Raw genomic sequence first — 22,003 nt, 5'->3', positions numbered from 1 at the left:
GCCCCTCCGACACGCGGCCTGGACAGGGTCCTGCTCTTCAGAGTGGGCTGGGAGAGTTCCCGCAGAGTCTTAAACCCTTTGTTGGGTACAGAGGAGCTCTGATGACCATTGGCAGAGTTGATTTTCAGGTCCTTGAGAAGAATTAACTCCCCAATTTAAAAAGTTCTTGAAAATAAGGAACAGAACAGAGGCTGTGACCCAGACAGGGCACTGACCTTGGGTCTCAGGTCACAAAGTGATTCGAGCCTAGCACTCAGATAGCTCGATCTGGGGTCCTGAGCCCACCCATCTCAGACCATGTATCTGAGGTGCACCTGCCCTTCTGACTGTCCCCAAGTGCCTTGGCCATGGCTCACAGTCTCCTTCACTGGGTGGCTTCAGCTGGTGAATGGGCACAGTGTGTGTGGGGTTCTGAAACAGGAGCACTGTGTCCACGAAGGGCAGGGCTGGTAGATGGGGGTCTCGCCCCCTTTTAGGCTGGTCATACCTGTGGCCACAGATGTGCAGGAGGGGTTCCCATCTTGGCAGACCACACAGGCAAATGGCTTTTAGGCCACTGTCTTTTGTTGGAGGTCTGATACCTGGAGGCCACTAGGAAGTCAACAGAATATCCGTCACTTTCCTCTGTGCCCCAAATCGAGACTCCCTTTTCTGCTTCCTGGTTTCTTCATGCACACGGGAGTCTGATGAATGGGACCTCAAAAAGGAAACTTAATCGCTGGGTCTGGTCTCTGTGGGAATTAATGTCCCCACAGAAGGTTATACTTGGCCTGCTGTGGCTGTGCAGGGTCTTGCCTCAAGTCCCTGCACTGTCTTTGCAAAAGTTCTTTGGGACTGCCCTCTCCATCACCACTGTATAGAGCAGAAAATGGAGTCGTACACACTTTACTTTTTGTATTTTATCTTAAAAATACAAGTCTGTTGCATTATACTCCACAGTACGTCCACTGATCTTACTGTAAGACAAGATTTCCCTCTCAAAAAGCTCTCACGGGAAAGCAGTCCCCCCTGGATTAGGTTCAGGTTCTCTGCTGGGGTCATCGGCTGCAGCACATCAATATTCAGAAGTACCTGTTCCCCAGAGTGCAGAGCCTGGCAAGGCAGGGCCCTGGAGTGCAGAGCAGATCATCCCCAGAGGTCTCTCACCCCACACCATCTAACACCTATGCCTGGTGCCCTCAGTATTGGTTCCAAATGAGTGGCAGAGCTGGGACTTGAACCCAGGTGCCCAGCTCTGTCCAGCCTCACAGGCCCCCAGTGCAGGCAAAGAATCTGGCAAGGCCCGTTTGCCCCAGTGCACTCTGGGAAGGGTCCCAGTGGACCTGTTATGGCAGGAAGTTGGGCGGTGGGCTGGTGCAGGCCCTCAGGCCGTGGGGCCAAGGCTCTCCAGGTAGACCCTGGCTCCAGCCCCAGGACTGCAGCCGCCTGGCCCACGGGCCCCCCTGTGTGCTCGCCTCTTCCTCTGCGACCCACCGTGAGCCTCACATCCTGAAAGGAACCCTAGAAACGAGCTCTGTTGATGAAAACACACATACCCTTCACCACAGGAAGCGTGGCCTCACGTTCGCAGCGATAACACTGCTCCTCACAGAGACCGGAGGGGAACAGATTTGAGATCTTTAACTAAATTAGGAAACACATGTTCTCTCTGGTCTCCCTCTCCCTCTTTCTCCCCTCGGCAATTTTCAATGTACCTCGCAGGGACCCCCGCCCTCCCTTCCTACCCTGGACTGGGAAGTGGACGTGTAGGTAGCAGAGACGTGCCCTCTGAGCGGAGGTACACTCTGCGAGAAAACAGGATGTGCGTGATAACAGAAGCCTCCGGGCCTTGGGTCCAGGTAGTGTGGTTGGACGTGCTCTGGGACTCCCAGTTAGAACTGGACTTTCAGGTAAACAGCGGACACCTTCTCACTGTGGGAGGACTGCACAGGACAGACTTCCCCTGAAAGTTCACTGTTCCCTTGAAATTCACATCCAGCCCTGCGTCCTATAGTTTTATATACTTGCTGCCACTAGTTACCAGAGCACAGGGGACCTTCCCTGTGAGCCTCAAGCAACATCGGGGCATAGTGCTAGGGAGAATTTCTCTGTCCAGCCTTGCTTCCTGTCCTCTGATAGGAATAAACAGCCTATTGTGTGCCAGCAACTGCTCAGCTCCGGGCATGGGCTGGGTTTTGAGCATGAGAAGCTCTCTTTGGGTCTGCCCAGTAGAGGTGTGTTGTTGTTTGTAGTCGAGGGGGAGAAACAGGCCCGGGAGGTCCCTGTGAGTCTCCGAAGCTCCACCATCTCTGGGCCTGTCTCCTGGCAGAGTATTGCTGGTGGTGGGTGGGGATGCAGCGTGAGCTCGGAGGAGCAGTAATAACAGGTTAGCTTGGAAGTGCTCTGCGCAGAGATGGGAAGGGCTGTGTCAACACATGCAAATTATATGCAAATACACTTGGCCTCCTGGCAAGCTCCCTTACCTGGATGAGAGACCCAGGAGCACAGCTTCCAGCCCAGCCGTCCATGGGCTTCCTGCAGGGGCAGGGGAGGAGGCAGGGAGAGAAGCTGAGGGATGCTGGCCCCGGAGGCCCACGTTTCCCCGTGCACGTGGGCTGGGGCAAATGCACACACGTGTGTTCTCTCGGTGTGGATGTGGAGGTGGATGCAGGAGGCTGTGGGGCGTGTTGATGTGTGCGTGACCTGCCACTGCGATCTGTGTATTCCCAGCAAGCCACAGGGTTTCTGTCTCCTGGGATAACCCCTCCTGAGCTTTTGGCATCTCTCTCTGAAGAGAAGGAAGCATCCCTTTTTCTGGGCATCCTCCTGATGAGATGCCCCAGGACAGGAGAACTTTGTGAATAATCCTGCCACAATAAAGGCCTTGTCAGCAGTGGTTGGGTGTTTAAGCACCTTGTACTTAATTCTTCAAGTGCGGGGTTTGTGTTTCCCAGACTTCATGGTTGAATATGCTGAGGTTTGGAAGGTGAAGGCCCTTGCCCTTGACTAGTGAGACTCAGAGCCAAGATGTGTTCCTAGCTGCCACTAACTCCTCGCTCTTCGGTTTGGTCAGTAGATTCAGCGGGAAGGGGAAGGATGAGGTAGGATAGCATGAAGACCATGTCCTGGGCCTGGGATTCCTAAAATGGGAGAACTATTTTGAAAAGTCCTCTATGGAGATTTGTAGCAGTTGCAACTGAGAGAGTTCGGGATTTGGCCTATGGGAGTTAGCTGGCCTCCAGCATTGGTGCTGAGGTATAGGGAGATATTCTCCATGCCAGGGGACACTTTGGAGAGGAGCTGCCTTGCCTTCCCTCTTTCACATGCTGCTAAAGGACAGCATGGTTCCCTGGTAGAACATGCTGGCGGGGCAAGGTGATCTCCTGTTGAGTGATCTCCTGGTGGTCACCTCCACCAGCTTCTTTCCTCATCTGTTAAATGCGATATTTGAAAGGTGTCTTTCTCTTACATGGCTTGGAGGTCTCACTGGCCAACAAGTATGATAATTATTTGTATAATAATAATAATAATAATGGTGTTAGCTCTCAGCTTTGATAATCTTACAGTTCAGTGAATCAAGCTAAATCCATTCTAGTGAGGAAGGTAAAGATTCACTCAGAAAGTGTAGCAGAGACTGTGATGCTAGGGTTCAGGACAAGGGGAAATCATGTCTAGCTGGGAAGTGCACCCTGAGGCCTTTGCTGAGGAGGCAATCTTTGGGATCCACTTTGATGGATGGGTAGGCTTTGGATATATGGATCAAGGAAGGAAGGAAATGCCACGCTGAACAGCCCACAGATTCTCCTTCATGCCATGTTTATACCATGAAGGAGAATCTATGGGCTGTTCAGTTTGACTGGGAGGTCCATTCACCATCCATCCACCCACCCACCTATTCATTCATTCATCCATCCACCCATCTACCCACCCATCCATCTATCCATCCACCCATCCATCCATGCACACTTGAGCATGGATGTGAGGCATAGAACAAGATAGAAAGGCTCCTGACCTTATGTAAACTGCATCATTAAACAACATTAAATAAGCAATGCTGTATCTGATAGTTTACTCATGATTATGGTGGGCTGGTGGGTTTCTGAGCTGGTCAGGGCATGGTGTCTAGAAGCTTCCCTGAGGAAGTTTCATTAAGAGGTAATGAGAATGCAAAGAGCACTTAGGGCTATGAGTGTGGCTCTCTGGGGACCCTGACATGCACAGGAGTTCAAGGACCTAAAAGGCCAGTGCGCGACTGGGCTGTGTGTGACAAGAAGTGGCTGGGAGGTAGAGTGAGGTTGGTGCACATGAGACCAGTGGGGCCAGGGGACATTACTTTATCTCAAGAGTAGCGGGTTGCTGGAAGGCTTTAACCAGAGGGGGGATGTGTGCATGTAATCTTGTGTTTGAAAATGTCCCTCTGGCAATGGTAGAAATGGCTTTGCTTAGGGCATGGGTTAAAGTAGGTAACTGCGGCCTGTACACTTTGACCTAAATCCTACTTGGCTACCAGCACTGTCCTCAGCACAACACTCTCAGGGCCTCACTGGTGTCTTGTTTAGACCCTGTTCCTGAGGTCAACATCCCGCTTGGCTTTCCACCACCCTTGCTTCAGAGAACATGTGCACTGGCTCCCGCCCCTGGGCTCTGAGTTCTTTCCATCAGAGCCAAATCCTGAGGAACTGGGCCCAAAGAGAACAGGAAGGAGTCAACAAGATATTAAGCATGTTTAAGACACACTGCCTGACTTTTGAGAAGGTCAGGGCCTGATTTCTGTTTGGCCCTCCTCACTGGGCTGGGCGCATCCTCATGGGGTGGATCCCTGGGGAGCCGAGGGCTTGGCAGGAGCAGTGGATTGCTTCACTGAGCAGCAAGTGCCAAGGCATACAAGGTGAAGTGCTTAATTGTGCTGGACTCTGCCCAGGCAGCCTGGGCCTCCCACAGCCAAGACCTGATTGCGAGGCTGGAGAGCATGTTTGACTGTCCCAAGGGCCACCAGCACCCGCTAGGAAGGGTGAGACAGTGGGGCAGGGGGCATCAGGAGGAACCCCAGAAGGTCAAAGACAGGGCGGATGAGGCTTTGGCCTTGTGGTCTTGAGAGAGAACCACTGCCCCACTACTTCTTCTACAATAGTAGACTCTTTCTTTGAAAAAGCCACAAACGATTTTTGCTCTCCCAGCAGAGAAGAGATCTCTTTTGGTAATTGCTTACCAAGTACTTACTCAGAGCCAGGCTAAGAAAGTTAGATTTTGTCTCCTTTGTCAGAGAATACATAGTCTGGTGGGAGAGACTGACATGTAAACCAGTCAGGACAATACACTGTCCTAAGGGCCCCAGTGGTGGAGCATGGGACTTTGGGACCTGAGAGGTGTCTGTGGTTCCCAACACCTGGAGGCTGGGTCATACCCTATAGAGGGTGGAACATTTGAGTAAGGCCTGGGTCTGTTTTTCCCACTTCAGGGCTGGGGAAACAGATGCATCCAGAGCCTGGCACTTCTCCAAGGATGCACACACTGTGTCTCCATGCAGCTTGGTAAGCCCCTAGAATGCATACGTAGCCTTTTGGGAACTGGGACTCACATGGCCCAGTCTCTGAGCAGTTTTCTGTACATTAGATTTGAAGCAGTGAACAGAACGCCATTTGATAACTCAAGTACTTGACTTGCTTGTATTTCTTGAGCTCTATGAAGAAGCATGATCCACATCAAATATTCCTTAGAGTCTCTTAATCTTAATTTCTTCTTTCTTTCTCCACCCACTTTTCTCTCTTCTCATAGAATTATGTGGAAAGTTCTTTGGTTATGACCCCTGGATTTCTCTCATGCACTGCCCCACCTCTGTGTCAGGTCCCATGCACTTGGAATCTGATTTCAGTTACTTGTCCCCGGCATCCCATCTGGCTTCCCTGTCTGCACTGTCCTCTTTGCTGTGGCCCTACAGACCCACTGACCTTGGGGCCAGTGAGCGCCTGAGACCTCTGTTCTCACTGCTCCGTCCACCTCTCCCCTCTGCCCTCAGACATCCCCATGCTGGGTCTTCCTGGTCTGCCAGGGTGGAGAAGGTGCCCTCTCAGCCCCCTGCTCAGTGCTTGTCACTGTCTAATTTTCCTCTTGTGCCATCTTTATATAAAATGGAGGGAGTGTCAGCCCAGGAGGGCAGTGACCTCATCATCCCCTTCCTCTTGGTCCTGTGGCCTCAAGCAGAGCAGGGACCTGGGTTGGTAGTTCATCAATATTTGTCCAACGAGTAACTGTTGGACGCAGTTTCCCTGACACCTGGGAGGGATTGTGACTTCTGTCACTATTTTTTTTTTTTTTTTTGCTTAGAATCTGCCTGTTTGGCTTTTGTCATTGTTTTTCTCTCCAATTATCTTGATTATGCGTTACACAAAGGATGATAGAACAGTCTGTAAAGACAAAATCCTCTCAGAGGAAGGAAGCAACGGATTGGATAGAGCTGGGCCGTTTCGTCTGCCGGGAGAGTGGGCGAGGCCAGGCACATGATGCTCTGCTGCTCTCGTCCACGTGCACCTGTGCACATGTGTCCGCGTTTGCTTGCCTCTGCTTGGAACGTGGTGCTGTGAAAGCAGCAGCTGCACCTTGGTGTTCTGGTGGTGGGTCGGTTCCCATCTCGCCCACGAGCTGGTCAGCTTTCCCTGCTCCATAGTCTTTAGAACAAGGAGTGGCAAACTGGTTTTAGCTCAGGTGCTAAGCCTCCTAGGGAATGATGGCCCTGGAGGCCTCGGGTGAGGCAGGTCTTGGATGAGCAACTGTGGTAAGAGGACTGTGGCCAAGCAGCCATGTCCACCCTGAGTGTGGGAGGAGGGAGGGCACCGCAGTGCACCTGGCTTTGCTCAATTCGATGATCCCTGAAGCACCCTTGGCTGGGATTTCAGGAGTGTCTCCACCTCTGGACACTGGTAAGAGATCAGCTGGGGACCCCGAGGGAAGAGGAGAATTCTCCCCATCAGGAAGTCTTCATTCAGGGTCTAGCCTTAGAAGACTCGATAGGGAAGCCCCTGCCTGGTGGTGTGAGGTGGATAGACCTGGAGGGTGTGCAGATAAACTTCATCCTTTCCTTGGTGCCAAAGACTTAAATCCTAGCACTGAAAATGGAGTCCTGTGAGAAGTTGTACATATGTAACTGTGAGCAGTTCCATCAAGGCCATGGGCATCCCCGTCACCCTGTTAACCCCAGCATCCTTTATTAAGATGTGTGGTAAGAACATTTTACATGAGATCTGCTCTCCCAGAAGACTTTAAGTGGTCTACACTATGGCCAGCTCCTGGTATTTGCCACATAGTAGGTCTCCAGAGCTAATTCGTCTTGAGTCCTGAGATTCTGTGCCTTTGACCACCACCCGCTTGCTCCTTGCACCCCTCAACTCCTGGCCAACACCAGGTTCCTCCCTGCCATCTTGGATTCCACAGGCAACTGAGACCTTCTGAGTCCAGCTTACCTCACCTAGCACGACACTCTCGGGGTCCAGCTATGCTGCTGAGAAGGCAGGTTTCCTTATGTTTTTTAAAAAGTTGAATAAATACTTCAATGAAGTAGTTTTCAAAGAGAGGGAAAAAAATAATAAAAATAAAAACAAGTGTTGTTGGGAGTGGGAACTGGTGTCCTTGCGCTCAAGGAAAAGTAGGACGTAGCTGGCTCTCTCTTTAGGGTGTGGGTGGGATTTGGAACTCTGCTCTTGGAGGCTTATTATTGGAGCTCTGCCTATTTCCAAGAAGAATTTGAGAGGACTTATGGAAGAAAGTACCCAGAGGACAGACAGCTGGAAATGAAGCTAGGCTGAGAGTCAGAGGACATGCAGAAGAAGAGCAAAGCTCAGGAAGGGCCAGGGTCTTGGGCCAGCACTTGGATTCGAGGAACAGCCATCATTCGGGTTCACAAGGACAAAAGCATCCTTGGCTCAGGAAGGCAGCTGGCAGAGGCTAATATACAAATCTGTGTTTTAGTCTGTTTATTGAAATATTGAAAACATATTGTTTTCCTGAATAAAAATACATCTAATGGTTGCGGCCGATGTGCCAGCCCCGCAAGCTTTGGGTGGGGCAGGCTTTTCACTTACTGTGTTGTTCCCCATCAGGTCTAGATTTTTTTTTTCTTTTTTAAAAATTTTTTTTTTAAACAGAGAGAGAGAGAGAGAGAGAGAGAGAGAGAGAGAGAGAGAGAGAGAGAATTTTTTTTAAAATTTATTTTTCAGCTTTCGGTGGACACAACATCTTTATTTTATTTTTATGTGGTGCTGAGGATCAAACCCAGCGCCCCGCACATGCCAGGCGAGCATGTTACCGCTTGAGCCACATCCCCAGCCCAAGATTTTTTTTTCCTTAAAAAAAAAAAAAAAGAATTGCTTTAGCTATTCTGGATCTCTTATTTTTCCAAGTAAATTTCATGATTGCTTTTTCTATTTCTATGAAGAATGTCACTGGGATTCTAATAGGAATTTGATTAAATCTGTATAACTCTTTTGGTAGTATGGCCATTGTGACAATGTTAATTCTGTCTGTCCAGGAGCAAGGGAGATCTTTCCATCTTGTGAGGTTTCTTCAATTTCTCTCTTTAGTGTTCTGTAGTTTTCATTGTAGAGGTCTTTCACCTCTTTTGTTAGATTGATTCCCATGTATTTTATTATTTTTTTTTGAGACTGTTATGAATGGAGTAATTTTCCTAATTTCTCTTTCAGTGGATTTATTGCTGATGTATAAGAACGTGTTTGATTTATGGGTGTTGATTTTATGTCCTGCTACTTTGCTGAATTCATTTATTAGTTCTAGAAATTTTCTGGTGGATTTTTTTGGATCTACTAGATACAGAATCATGTCATCAGCAAATAGGGATAGTATGAGTTCTTCTTTACCTATTTGTATCCCTTTAATTTCTTTCTTTTGTCTAATTGCTCTGGCTAGAGTTTCAAGGATGATGTTGAATAAATGTTGTGAAAGAGGACTACCAGACCTTAAACTATACTACAGAGCTATAGTAACAAAAAATGGCATGGTATTGGCACCAAAATAGACTTATAGACCAATGGAACAGAATAGAGGACACAGAGACAAACCCACATAAATATAGTTATCTCATACTAGACAAGGTTGCCAAAAACATTCACTGGAATGTTAAAAAGATAGCCTATTCAATAAATGGTGCTGGCAAAACTGGAAATTCATATGTAGCAAAATGAAATTAAACCTCTATTTCTCACCCTGCACAAAAATTAACTCAAAGTGGTTCAAAGACTTAGGCACTAGAACAGAGACCCTGTGCCTAATAGAAGAAAAAATAGGCCCAAATCTTCACCATGGGAGCCTAGGATCTGACTTTCTTAAGAAAACCCCTAAAGCACAAGAAGCAAAATCAAGAATCGATAAATGGGATCGATTCAAATTAGAAAGCTTCTCAGCAAAGGAAACAATTAATAATGTGAGGAGAGAGCCTATAGATTAGGAGAAAATCTTTACCACATGCACCTCCAATAAAGCATTAATCTCTAGAATATATAAAGAACTCAAAAAACTTAACACCAAATAATAATAATAATAACAACAACAACAACAACAACACAATCAATAAATGGGCTAAGGAACTGAACAGACATTTCATAGAAGAAGAAATACAATTAATCAACAAATATATGAAAAAGTGTTCAACATCTCTAGCAATTAGAGAAATGCAAATCAAAACTCCTTTAAGATTTCATCTCACTCCTGTCAGAATGGCAATCATCAAGAATACAGTAGGCAACGATAAATGTTGGTGAAGATGTGGGGGAAAAGGCACACTCATACATTGCTGGTGGGACTGCAAATTGGTGCATCAACTATGGAAAGCAGTACGGAGATTCCTCAGAAAACTTGGAATGGAACCACCATTTGACCCAGGTATCCCTCAGTAGATGAAGGGATAAAGAAAATGTGGTATATATACTCAATGGAATATTACTCAGCTTTAAAAGGAGAGTAAAATTATGGCATTTGCCAGTAAATAGTTGGAATTGGAGAATATCATGATAAGGGAAATAAGCCCATCCCACAGAACCATAGATAAAATATTTTCCCTAATATGCAGATGTTAATTCACAATAAGGCAGGGGTGGGTGTGGGTGGGTGGGTACTAGGGAAGAATAGTGTTACCTTAGATTAGGTAGAGGGAAGTGATGGGAGAGGAGGGAAGGGGATGTAGGGATAGGAAAGACAGTAGAATGAAACAGACATTATTACTGTATGTATATATGTGACTATATGACCAATGTGATTCTGCAACATGTACACTCAGAAAAATGAGAAATTATATCCCACCTATGTATGATATATCAAAGTACATAAATGCATTCTACTGTCACATGTAACTAATTAAAACAAATCAAAAAATTTAAAAAAAAGAAAGAAAACAAACTCCTTACTTAGGGAACTTCTGGGGGAGGAGATAGGGGAGCCAGCCTTGATCATTATAGTTAAAATACGACTTGTTCCTTCTGGACTGAAGAATGGACCTACAGAGCAGCGGGCGGCAGCAACAAGCTCAGGCCAGGTGGCAGCAAGGGCTTTGGTTTTAACTCTGGGGTTAAAGGTCGTGTGGTCATGAGCTCAGGAGCAACATCGTGTGTCCACTTTAGGGACACATAATGCCTGGCCTGCCACTGGCTTTCCCGGGGTCACCTGGGCACTGTCAGCACAGGGTGTGCTGTGAGAGCTGGACCCACAGCGGTCACTCAGGAATGCATTGAAGGGAGCCCTTCCAAGAGCGGGAAGACTGTCAGGCACGAGAAACCCCATCCATTCCCAAGAGTGCCGCGGCCAGGCCTGCTGCCCCCCACAGCCGGCTTGATAGAGCCAGCTCTGTGGCCCTGACGTGACAGGAACTGATCCAAAAGGGCCCTGGGGTATTTTTTTCCCAAATGGCCTTTGATGTTTTGGGAGAGGAGTGGAGGCAGCAGGGCAAAGAAGGTGAGAGTGGTCAGCTTGGGGGACACTGTCTTGCAGTCGCAAGGACAGCGTCTTGGCAGAGTCCTGTCCATCCTGTGCCCACTGAGCCACTGGTAAAGGCCACAGGGAGCACCGTTACTCAGCTTCCTCCCTCAGCTGTCCCCAGAGGGGGGTCTGGGCCAGGAACCCAGCCCAAACGCAGCCTGCAGCCTGTCCCATTGCTTAACCTGTCGAAAAATTCAGAGTGCAGTCTGGTCCCGAGACTGGTGGGCAAACCCCAGGAGGGCTTTTGTGTTATTGTTTCCTTTTCACTTTTTACCTTCTTTCTTTAACTTGAGGAGGCACTGGGTTTTTTTTTTTTTTTGGTCCTCCTTTTGGTCAACTTTATTTTGGAATTCTTTTAGATTTACAGAAAAGCTGCAAAGTGTGTGAGGAGCTCCCACATCCCTTTCACCCCCTGACCCTTGAGGGGCATCTGTCATGGCTGAGAAGTGTATGGGTCAGCAGCCGCCAGGCTGGAGCGCGTCTCTGTCTTTCATGCATGCTGCCCTTCTCTAGGAGGCAAGCTGGGCTCACTGATGCCTTTTGATATAGCTTTTTAAAAGAAGTGCAATACTTACCGAGGTATTTTAATGGATACCACAAAAATATATTATTATCATATCAACTAGTACTACAGCTTGGGGCAAATTAAACGATAAAAGCAAGTCAATTCGAAGGAAAGTGTCATAAATATGAATGGAGATGGCACACAGCTGGGCTAAGAGCAAAGCCACAGGGAGCGGAGGGCTCACTTATCACCCCCGCCCCCCCGCAAGTTAGAAGCAAAGTCCTGGGGGTGTGTAGGGATGGGGACGTACATCCCAGGACCCCTTATGCCCCTATAGTGACCCTCTTTTGGCCTGGGAGCTTGAGGGTAAGGCAGGAGGTGGAGAGGAGAGAAACCTCAGTGGGAATGAAGTTTCCATTTCAATTATTCAGCTGATCCTTGACCCCCATTACCATAGACAAATCAAAAAGTGGCTGGATGCACGAAGCTTTAAGTAAAAACAAGCATCAGTTAAGTGGCCCCAAGGATGGGAAGTGCAGCCAGATAATCGCAGGGGTGCTCATCCAGTTCCACATTTCCATATGCACAGAAGGAGAAGGACAGCCACCATCCGGCTGTCACACCTCTGTCGAGTGCTCCTTCCTGAAGGGGCTCAACAGGTACAATGCCGTTTTTCCTCATGCAGGGGTGATGGGGAGCCTCTTCTGACAATGGAGGGACCTGTGCAGAGGCCATTAGGGGAACCAGACCCCCAGAGGGAACCAGCTGAAGGTGAAGCTGAGTGAGTGTACGTGTGCAAGCAGACCAGCACTCCTCCGTGGAGTGTAGACCAGGGCCTGGAGCCTTCCTGGCCTCCCTCCGTGGGCAGGCAGGTTCCACCTGTTGTGTAGGTTGCAAGGCTCCCCAGGCTGGGTCAGTGAAGGCAGGGGTCTGGCCAGGGCTGACTGTGCCTGGCAGAGGTGAGGGGGTGCAGTGCACACGGGTGTGTGTTGGGCAGAGACAGGCGCTCACGCTGCTGGTGAGAGGGTAAAGGGCAAGGGCAGGGATCCAGAAGCAGAACCATATGTTGAGCATGGGAACAATGGTTATCTGTCGTGAGAGACTTGGGAGGTCTCAATTCCTCTAATTGTGGCTGTGGCCCCTAGGCTCATGCTGAAATGAACAAGGACATTCATCCTCCTCCACCCTGCTCATTTATTTATCACATATTTTGAGACCAGTCTCTGGGGAGAGCATGGTCAGCAGCAGGCTGTGGCGACAGGGCTGAGCCCTGGAGGAGCCATGGAGATGTGTCTGACCGTTGTCACCCACGTGGCTGCCCAGGCAGCAAGAGGTGATACACAGTTCCCTGCTTGCATGTGAGGCTGTGCTGGGCCCTTGTCCCAGCTGTCCTTTCAAACATGCCAGGTGACTCCGTTTGGCAAGGCTCTGCTGGTGACTTTCTGCCCCCTGGTTGCACATGTGGCACTGGGGAGGGTCCTGGGACCGAGCCCTGAACTCCCCCCCAAAACAAGGGAGTATCCTGCATCTGCCTGCTGGCTTCCTGCCAGCACATGGTGTGAGGCCGCGAGGCTTCTGTGGCCTGTCTGAGTGTGCCTTCTTCCCACCCGTGTGCTTCCCAACAGGGTCTGGTGTCCTCTCTTGTTTGGCTGCTTGTCCACTTAGCTGCATCAGAGTTTTGTCTTAAAGAGCAGCTTCACAGACTGCAATTTGCCAAAGAGCCTTGCTCTTGGCAAGAAAGTTATTTATCTTTTTTTGTTTGTTTGTTTCCTTAGAAAAAGAGGCCTGAGAAAGCGAATTGATTCTTTGAAAGTAATTTTTCTTTTTTTTTTTTTGGTGACTGTGGCCTGACGTTCCACTCTCTGGCTATCTGTTGCATTCTGTGTCGGTCAAACTGCATCGTGGTGCTTAGAGACATCGAGGGTACATTTGTTTAATACTCAGCCACAACTCACAAGACCATTCGAAAGTGCACCATGTGAGAGTGCAGTCAGTGGTTAGCACGGCCACACATCCTCATGGTGATCTGCTCCAGAGCCCTTTCAAGAGTCTGGAGGAAACCTGTGCCCTCCAGCACATGCTTCGGCTTGCCCCACCCCCCCAATGCCCAGACCCTGGCAACCACTGCTCTACCTTCTGTTGTTACAGATCTGCCTCTTGTGACATTTCATCGAAATAGAATTCCAAGGTATGACTCTGGTGTCACTTTCTCAAGGTTTCCCTGTTATTGCCTCAAGATTGTCCCCCTCTTATTGCCTCAAGATTGTCCTGCCTACCGGAAGCCCACATTCTTCTTTTCTGGTCCATATTTGATACTTTGTTTTTAATCAGACCACTCCAAAGTCTTTGTTTATAAAGTAGCTTTGTACAGGAAACCTTTCCATTAATTCATTTCAATGAAGTACATTCCCAGTGAAACTTAGAAGGAGAGGCAAACGGAAGTCTTTTAAAGTTCTGGAGACAGATTCTTTCCTGAGGATGTCCTTGGTAAAGACTCAAAGGACTGGACTGGCCAGGTCCAGCGGGGAGTGGGCTTGGCAGCTGCTTGGGAGACCCTGTCCCCCCTTTCTGGTCTCCTCTCCCCTTTTCATAACTCTCTGACTCTGTCCTTTGCGTCTTCAGTCCTTCCAAGGTCAGTAAGTAGAGCCCAGCCTGCAGCAGAGGCAGAGACTCCCCTTGAGAGCACAATTAAAGGCAGAGGCTCATCCTTCAGATCATAACTCAGTACAAAGTTTTAAAACAGAAATCAATGCAAATAAATTTATATTGAGCACAACATCAAAATTATTAAAGCCAGCATCCCAGTGACCATGGCTGCTCCCCATCCCCTGCCTAGCCACCTGCAATGGAAATGCTCATTCTGGACCCTTGGGAACCTCCAGAGTTACAGTGGAGGCTCTGCTAACCCCATCTCCAGGGAAATGCACACCCTGGCTCTCCTTCTTACTAACCTGTGCAGAACAGTCTTGTCTCTAATGCAATATTTTGTACACCTACCTTCCCGGGAAGCAGTCTCCATTCATAGGTTGTTAGATCAATAGCCACACTTCTAAAGATCTGAGCTGTGTCTGTACTTTTTTTTTTTTTAGGTCTCTGCTTCTCTCTCTTCCTGTTTTCTAAGGGTTGCTACTGTCACATAAAGTAACGTATAGACAATAATTGACTTCCTTTTTCTGAACCCGACAAGTTTCATCTCTGCTCGAGTCTCTTCCAGGTTACCCAAAATGGTGCTTTTCTCAGTTAAACATGGAGTTGACTCAAAGGACAAGCACTGGGAGGCCCTTCTCTTTTATTTTACTTTCTAAGGTGCTTGGAACCTCTCTGTGCTCTGAGATGCTGCCCATGGAGCAGGAACTGGTAGAGAACACCAGATACCTTCTCAGCAAAGAGGAGCAAGTCCCCTGCAGAGTGTGGCGAGGCGCCTGGAGTTCAGTTCTCCTCTGTGCAGCCAGCCTGGGGTCCTTTCTGGATCTGTGGATTTTGTCTCCAGACTGGGCCAGGCCGTCTGGGTCCGAACGGGTGTGTCTCTGGTTGGAAATGCACCTCTCTTTATGAAGGTAGGTGACTGCCCCAGGGCACAGATACAGAAGGGGCCAGTTATTTATTTATTTATTTTTAACCAACAAGCTCTTTTACCCTGTGTTCTTAATGATATATTTGTCTCCAAACCCACAGTTAAAAAGAAATGCTACGTGAAAACTGGGTCTGACCCAGTTCAGTAATTCTCCTGTGTGCCTACCACCACTGTTGTGTTTGTCAAAATATTTACTGCAATTTATAATGGCTGTCAGAAACCAGGCTCACAATCCATGTTCTGCTAAACTCGAATACATTTGTAAGGAAATTTAGTGCTTTATAAGCTGTATTTTTTTCCCCCAATGATGGACCTAATTACATTGAAGATGTGAATTGGTTAACAACATACATTATATTAGCACAAGAGTTTTAAACAGAGTATAATCTGACTATCAAGGTATTTGATAGACATGCTATTTATAGCAGCTGCGCTAATCAGTCACCCAAGGGTAGCATTTTTTAGTGAGATTTACAGGGGCCAAGGAACCATGTATTTATACACATATTTGGCTTCCCAGCCTCCAAAATAGCTGAGGGCTGGAGAGAATCTCAGATAAGCCATGGAAGCCAGGTTCTGAGTGGCAACATGTCTCTCCTTTCCCGTAGCAAATCTTTCTGTAAGAGTGACACCAGAGATCTTATCTGCTGAAATGCAGCCAGGACAGGATTCAACCTAGAGGACGATTACCGTGGCTGGTGGGGAGACGCAGTGTCAGCATCAGGGCCGGTCTGAAGGAATGTGCCTGGAACCACCCACACTCTGTATTCAGGACCACAGGCTCATACCAACCGCAGACCCCAGAAGCCAAGCCATGAGGATGGGCTGGGAAACTGGGGATGGGGCCAGTCATGGGGGGGTGCTCCACGTGAGCAGGGCAACCTGAAAGGACCGAATTGACCGCAGCACAGCTGCCTGGGGAAATGAGCTCACGGCGAGGGGCCAGGGGTCAGCAGCCAGAGAGACCTTTCTCCTGGCAGGCAGCGCAGCAGCATGTCCGCAGAGACCAAAGCTGGAAAAGGGGGTTGATGAGGGGGCAGACTCACGGGGAGCCCGCCCTGTGCCAATAGTCACATCTGTGACTCTTCTGATCTTCAACAAAGGAACGAGAGCCCACTGTGAGAAAAGGGAAACAGCAGGGCGCATAGAAGTGACTTGTTCAAGGTCACAGGGGTTGTAGGTAGCCAAGGGGCAAAGGTGGGTCCTGTCTCCCAGGCCCGGGGCTCCACTTCCCTTGCCGTCCTTGCTAGGGTGGTGCGGCAGAGGGGCCAAACCATTCTGGAACTTCACGCTGAGAAAATTCTGCAGCTGTAGCTTGGGCATGGGGCGGGGGCCCTGACCTGAGGGCTGGCTGACCCCCGTGTGCTGGCTCCTCATGTGTGTCTCTTTAGCTGTGCCTTCTTTGTGATGACTTCTGGTTGGCAGCCGCTCTGAAGCGTTTCCATGTATGGTAGCAACGCAAGCTGCCTTTGAACACAAGTGTATGTGGACAAAAAGTGAGTTGACACAAATGAAATGGGGTGGAGGAAAATGGCCTGTGAGAGCCGGTATTTCTTCCAGAGGGGCCAGGTGCCCATGGCCAGGGCAGGGTTTTAGGTCTTATGCATCAAATAACATTAAGTCACACTGAGAATGTTGTTCTGATTCTGTTTGTTTATGATTTTTTTAAAAATAGCCTCTTTGTTTTGAGATAATTGTAGATTCACATAGAGGAGGAAGAAAAAAAGCAAAGTCCCCGCGTATGTTTTACACAATTTCCTTCCGTGATAGCATCTTCAAGTTGTAGTCTGATATTGACAGTGACTGAGTCAAGGTACAGAACATTTCCATCACTGCCAGGACCCCGGGGCTACACTGACTTTCTCCTGCTCTTCCCATCTATTCCATCCCCCTAACCTGTGGCACAGGCAACAACTTACCCATCTGGTCTGCAGTTCTGGAATTGGTCATCTCAAGAGCATTGTTTCGTGCGCAGCCCTTGGGCATTGGCTTTTTTCACTGAGCATAATTCCTCTGGAAATTCATTCAAATCCATGTCAACAGCTTGTTCTTTTTTCACTGCTGAGTAGTATTTCACTGTAGGAAAGTTCTGTTGAAGGGCGTCTGGGTCGACTCCCACCTTGGACCATCATAAAGCCAGTGCTCTGAGCATTCACAAACAGGTGTTCCTGTGTCCATGTTTCCTTGGCTCTGGGGCGAATTTCCAGGAGCACCGATGTTGGGTGAAGGCGGGCTGCATGTTTAGCTGCACCCTCTTGGGATGGCTGTGCTACTTTACTTCCTAGCAGGGACATACCCAGCACGTCCGCGTCCTCACCGGCATTCTTTATGGTTGCTTTCTGAAAGGAGCACAGAGATGTCTCGTCGTGGTTTTCAGTTGCATTTCCTTGGTAGATAATGATGGTGAACGTTTTTTGGTGGTGTGTCATTTGCCATCAGTTTATCTTCTCTGGTGATTTGTCTCTTATATCTTTTGTTCATTTCCCAACTGGACTGTTATTGGATTTTTTTTTTTTTTACTCTTAGTCTTTACTCTTATTCTTAGTTCTTTCTACATTCTAGATGTGCGTCCTTTGACAGATCTGTTGCTGCAAATATCTTCTCCAGGTCTACGGCCAGTGTTCTCTAATTCTCTTATTACAAGCAGGGACTTTTACATAGTAAAAAGTTTTAATTTTAATGAGGTGAGACTTATCAATTTTTCTTGTGTGGCTCGTGCAAGTCTAGAAACTCCTTCTCGTGTCCTAGATTCAGAGCATCTTCTCCTACGGGTTTCCCCTAAAGCTGTGTAGTTCTGCGTTTCATATTCAAGCCTGTTTTGCATCTGAGTTAACTTTTGTGCATGTGAGGTGTGAGGTTTAGGTGTCAACTCTCAGTTTTGCTTTTGGCAATGGAAGTCACTTGCCCCAGTGCCTTTGTTGAAAGGCTGCACTTTTGCTACAAAAATTGCTTTGAACCTTTGTCAAAAAATCAGTTGGGCATATTTATGCAGCTCAATTTCTCTTTCATTATTATTATTCTTATTCTGCTCTGCTGATCTATTCCTATGTCTATTCCTCTGACAATACAGTCTTGATTACTGTAGCTCTATAATAAATTTTCAAATCAGGTAGACTGGTTCTCCCACTTTATTATCCTTCTTCAAAATTGTTTGAGTTATTCTAGTTCCTTTCCCTTTCTATATAAATTTTAGCTTTTTAGAAAACCTTACTGGGATTTTGATGGAAATTGCAAGAAGTCTGTATATCAATTTGGGGAAAATAGACATTTTTACTATGTTGAATCTCCTCATCTGTGAACACAATATGCCTTTCTATTATTTAGGGTTTATTTTTTTTTTAGTTTATTCATCAGTGTTTTATGGGTTTCAAGATATAAGTCCTGCACATGTTTGGCTAGATTTACACCTAAGTATTTTATTTATTTTTTTTTGAGTGAGTGGAAATGGCATTGTGTTTTTAATTTTGGTTTCCAATGATTCACAGCTAGCTCTAGACATGCAATTGATTTTTGAGTGTTGATCTTGTACCCTGCTGACCTCACTTATTAGTCCTAGGAGGGCTTTTTTGGGGGAGGGGTGGGGATTCCTTAGGACTCTCTACAGGGACAATCAAGTCACCTGCCAGCCGGGGCAGGTTTGCTGGTCCTCTGCTGTCATGTCTTCCCTGTAGTCTGCATTTCTCCCCACCCTACTGCACTGCCTAGAATTCCAGGGACCTGTTGGATCAGAGCAGGGAGAATGGGTGTCTCTGTCTTGCTGTCATCTCAGGGGAGAAGATGGTATGTGATGTTAGCTCTACGGTCATGTCAATGCTCTTTATCACATTAAGAGGATCCCTGTTGCTATTTCTTTCTTTCTTTCTTTTTTTTTTTTTGTTTAAGTACCAGGGATTAAACCCAGGGGCTCTGAGCCACATCCTTAGCCCAGTTTTTAAGACAGGGTCTTGTTAAGTTGCTTGGGGCCTTGCTCACTTGCTGAGGCTGGCCTGAAACTTGCCATCCTCCTGCCTCAGCCTGTGCTTATGGCTATTTTTCAGAGATATTTATTCAGGAAGGGTGTCAATTTCTCAGAGGCGTTCCCTTGTTGATTATTTCTCTTCACTGGGCTGGTGTGGTGGTTTGCACTGCACACACCCCTGCAGCCCCCGGTCATGGTGTGCAACTCTTTCATATCATAGAATATGAATCCTATGGCTAGTACCTTCTGAAAGCTTTTTTATCTATGCTCCTGCGGGATATCCGCCTGTGCTTTCTTTCTCATACTGTGTGGTGTCAAGATAATACCTAGGTTCTTGAAATGAACTGAAAGCATTCTCTCCTTCTCTGTTTTCTGGAAGAGATTATATAGAATTGGTGTTGACTCTTCTTTAAAAGTTGGGCAGAATTCTCCACATCGGGGCCTGGGGACTTCTGATGTGGGAGTTCAAAATCACAGGTTCAATTTGATGAGTTATAGTGCTATTCATACGATCTGCTTCAGATTAGGTGGGTTCTGGGTAGCTTGTGCTTCTTGAAGGACTGGTCCATTTCATGGAGGCTGTCAGATGTCAGTAGTACAGCGGCTTCCTCCTGAGCCTCCCGGTGCCCAGGGGGCTGTAGCGATGGCCCCTGGCTTGTTCCTGCTATCGACAGTCTGTGTCTTCTCTAATTTTTCATTTGTCTTTGAAGAGATTCTGAATCAATTTTATCAATCTTGCCCGAGAACAAGCTTTTTCTTTCATTGATTTTTCTCTATTATTTTTGTTTCAATTGTATCGATTTCTCCCCCATCTCTGTTATTTCCTTCCTTCTTCTTGCTTCAGGCTTTTCTTTCTTTCACTCGATGGGCGCAGGGCTTGGAACTTTGACTGGAAACTCTGTCTTTTCTAAGGTAGGCACACAGCGCTGCACCTTTCCCTCCCAACCCTGCTTTAACTGTGTTTCACAAATTTTGAGCTGTTGTACTTTTGTTCTCCTACACCAGCGTATCTTTTTTATTACTCCTGAGACTTCTTTCCTGACCCATGGATTATTTAGAAGCGTGTTGTTTAGTTTTCAAGTATTCCGAGTTTTCCTGTTATCTTTCTGTGACGGATTTCCAGCTTAATCCCACTATGGTCTGAGAACACACTTTGTGAGATTCCCATTCTCCAAATTCGACTATGTTATTTGACGACCTGGGTATGGTCTATCTTGGAGTAGCTGTCTAGATCCAGTCAGGAAGTTGAAGCTACCCAGAAGTTTAAGCAAGAGTGGTATAATGATAAGAGTGATTAACCACACTAAAAATGACTATGAAAAATGGGAAACTGCATTTGGTACCCCAGGATTGGGAGCGTACCCAAGGTGAATGTGGAAGGAATTCAGGTCTCAAGGAAGAAGGTGTGATCTGCCACTGGGTGACTGAGGATTGGGTCAGTTTGTCCAGACTGAATTTCCGTGTGGAGTTGCTGGGCAAACAGTAGGCAACAGTCCTAAGGGGAGGTAGGAGCCAGCCCTCTCGAGTCCTCAGAGCTTGCAAGCTGCAGGACTGGGTAGTGGGGCTGGTCACTAAGGATGCTCCAGCCCTGGCAGGCGCCATGGGCTGCTGGTGTTGCAGAGGAGTGTCAGATCCCCATGGAGCTCTGGGCCACAGGCGGACGGCCAGGGCTGCACAGGAGCTCAGGTTCCGTCCTGCAGTGCTCCTCTGGCATTTTCTGTTGGGAGGACTTAGCACTGTGCTCACTTTAAGGAGAAGAGCAGAGGGAGTTGCATTGTTTACTCCAGGTGCGCCCAGGTACAGTGGAGCAGGTAGGAGATCTACCTGCGAGGGACGCAGTCGGCCCTTCGTCCACTCAGCAGCAGGCGCACCCTGTTCTGCACGTTCAAACCACCTCATGGCCGCAGAACGGCTCTCTGCTTCTACGTGGCAAGAGCCACCATCCCCCTGTGAGTGAAGACTCTCTCATTGTCCTCACGATGAGAAGACAGTCCCTGTGTCCCGTGGCAACTGTATACATTGCTCTTCATACTCACTCGCAGTCTCGCCAAATATTCTGTTCCCTGAAGACTAAGTTGTAAAGTGAGCCTCTGATAACTCATGTGTAAAACTTAAAAACAGGAAGTAGGAAACAGGAGAATGGAGTGGAGACCGAGTCGTGTAGGTAAATAAACTCGTTCGTCTGCCATTCACAGAGAACATGTGCAAAGCGGCCCCGGCGGCCTTAACGGCCGTGTGATTAGATGTGAGGTCGCAGTTCACGCCTCTGGCCTTCTTTACGTGCCATGCCGCGTGGACCTTGCCCTCGGGCAGAGCCCCAGCTTCTCTGCTCTTGACCTCTTTGGGCATCTGGTGATCTGGGAAGACTCCGAGCATCTGCTTTTCCTCCAGTCAGTCATCCTGGTGTGTGGCCGCGGGTCCCTCAGGGGGCGCAGAGGAAGACAGACTCACAGTGTGTCCTGGTGGTGCCAGTTCAGGGTCCCCCATCAAGGGGATCCAAGCTTCCCTTCAACCAGGCGCCTGCAGGTCTGCGAACTGGCTTTGCTCACTTGTCCCTGCACTGAGGAGCAAATAACTGTGTAGATCGGGTGATGTCCTGGTGGGCTGCCCACCCATTCAGTCCTAGGGATGCCACGGTCCTTCAGCTGTTGTTGAAGGTGTCCGTGAGCCGGGCAGTCTGATTGCTGTCACGTCCGCATTGCCTTGTGGCGGACAGGCCCGTCTTGCCTTTGACAATGAGTTATGCTCCTTGGTCCTTGCTATTCTAGGATCCCTGTACCACCCTGAAACGAGGAAGCCCTTCTCCATGATGACATCCCCTGTGCCCTCCTGAGCCTGAGGAAGGAGCAGACACAGAGGTTGGGGAGGTGGGCACTTTCCCCAGTGCTCTGGGGAAGAAGGTGCTCCTGAGTCTTCCTGAGGAGTTGGGGTGGAGGTGAAGGCTGCGTGTGATGCCTCTAGCCCAGTCCTCCTATGGAGCTCTGCCTTTGGATTACCACCTTGGAAGCCC

General features: G+C 48.2%; 1 protein-coding gene across 3 annotated transcripts in view; it reads left to right on the top strand.

Annotated features, from left to right (window-relative positions):
* Positions 1–14,670: 14,670 nt before the first annotated feature.
* Positions 14,671–22,003, top strand: part of Znf831 (zinc finger protein 831) — an 87,515-nt gene continuing 80,182 nt past the window's right edge. For all 3 annotated transcript variants that reach the window (XM_027946354.3, XM_027946355.3, XM_027946356.3), the window contains exon 1: positions 14,671–15,018. The gene's annotated coding sequence lies outside the window, so the exon portion shown is untranslated. The remainder of the gene's footprint in view (positions 15,019–22,003) is intronic.

This window comes from Marmota flaviventris, chromosome 2 (genome assembly GCF_047511675.1).
Source record: "Marmota flaviventris isolate mMarFla1 chromosome 2, mMarFla1.hap1, whole genome shotgun sequence".
In the NCBI taxonomy this organism is placed as follows: Eukaryota; Metazoa; Chordata; class Mammalia; order Rodentia; family Sciuridae; genus Marmota; species Marmota flaviventris.
Note: the sequence above shows the minus strand (reverse complement) of the source record. Positions and strands in the feature narration are given on the sequence as shown.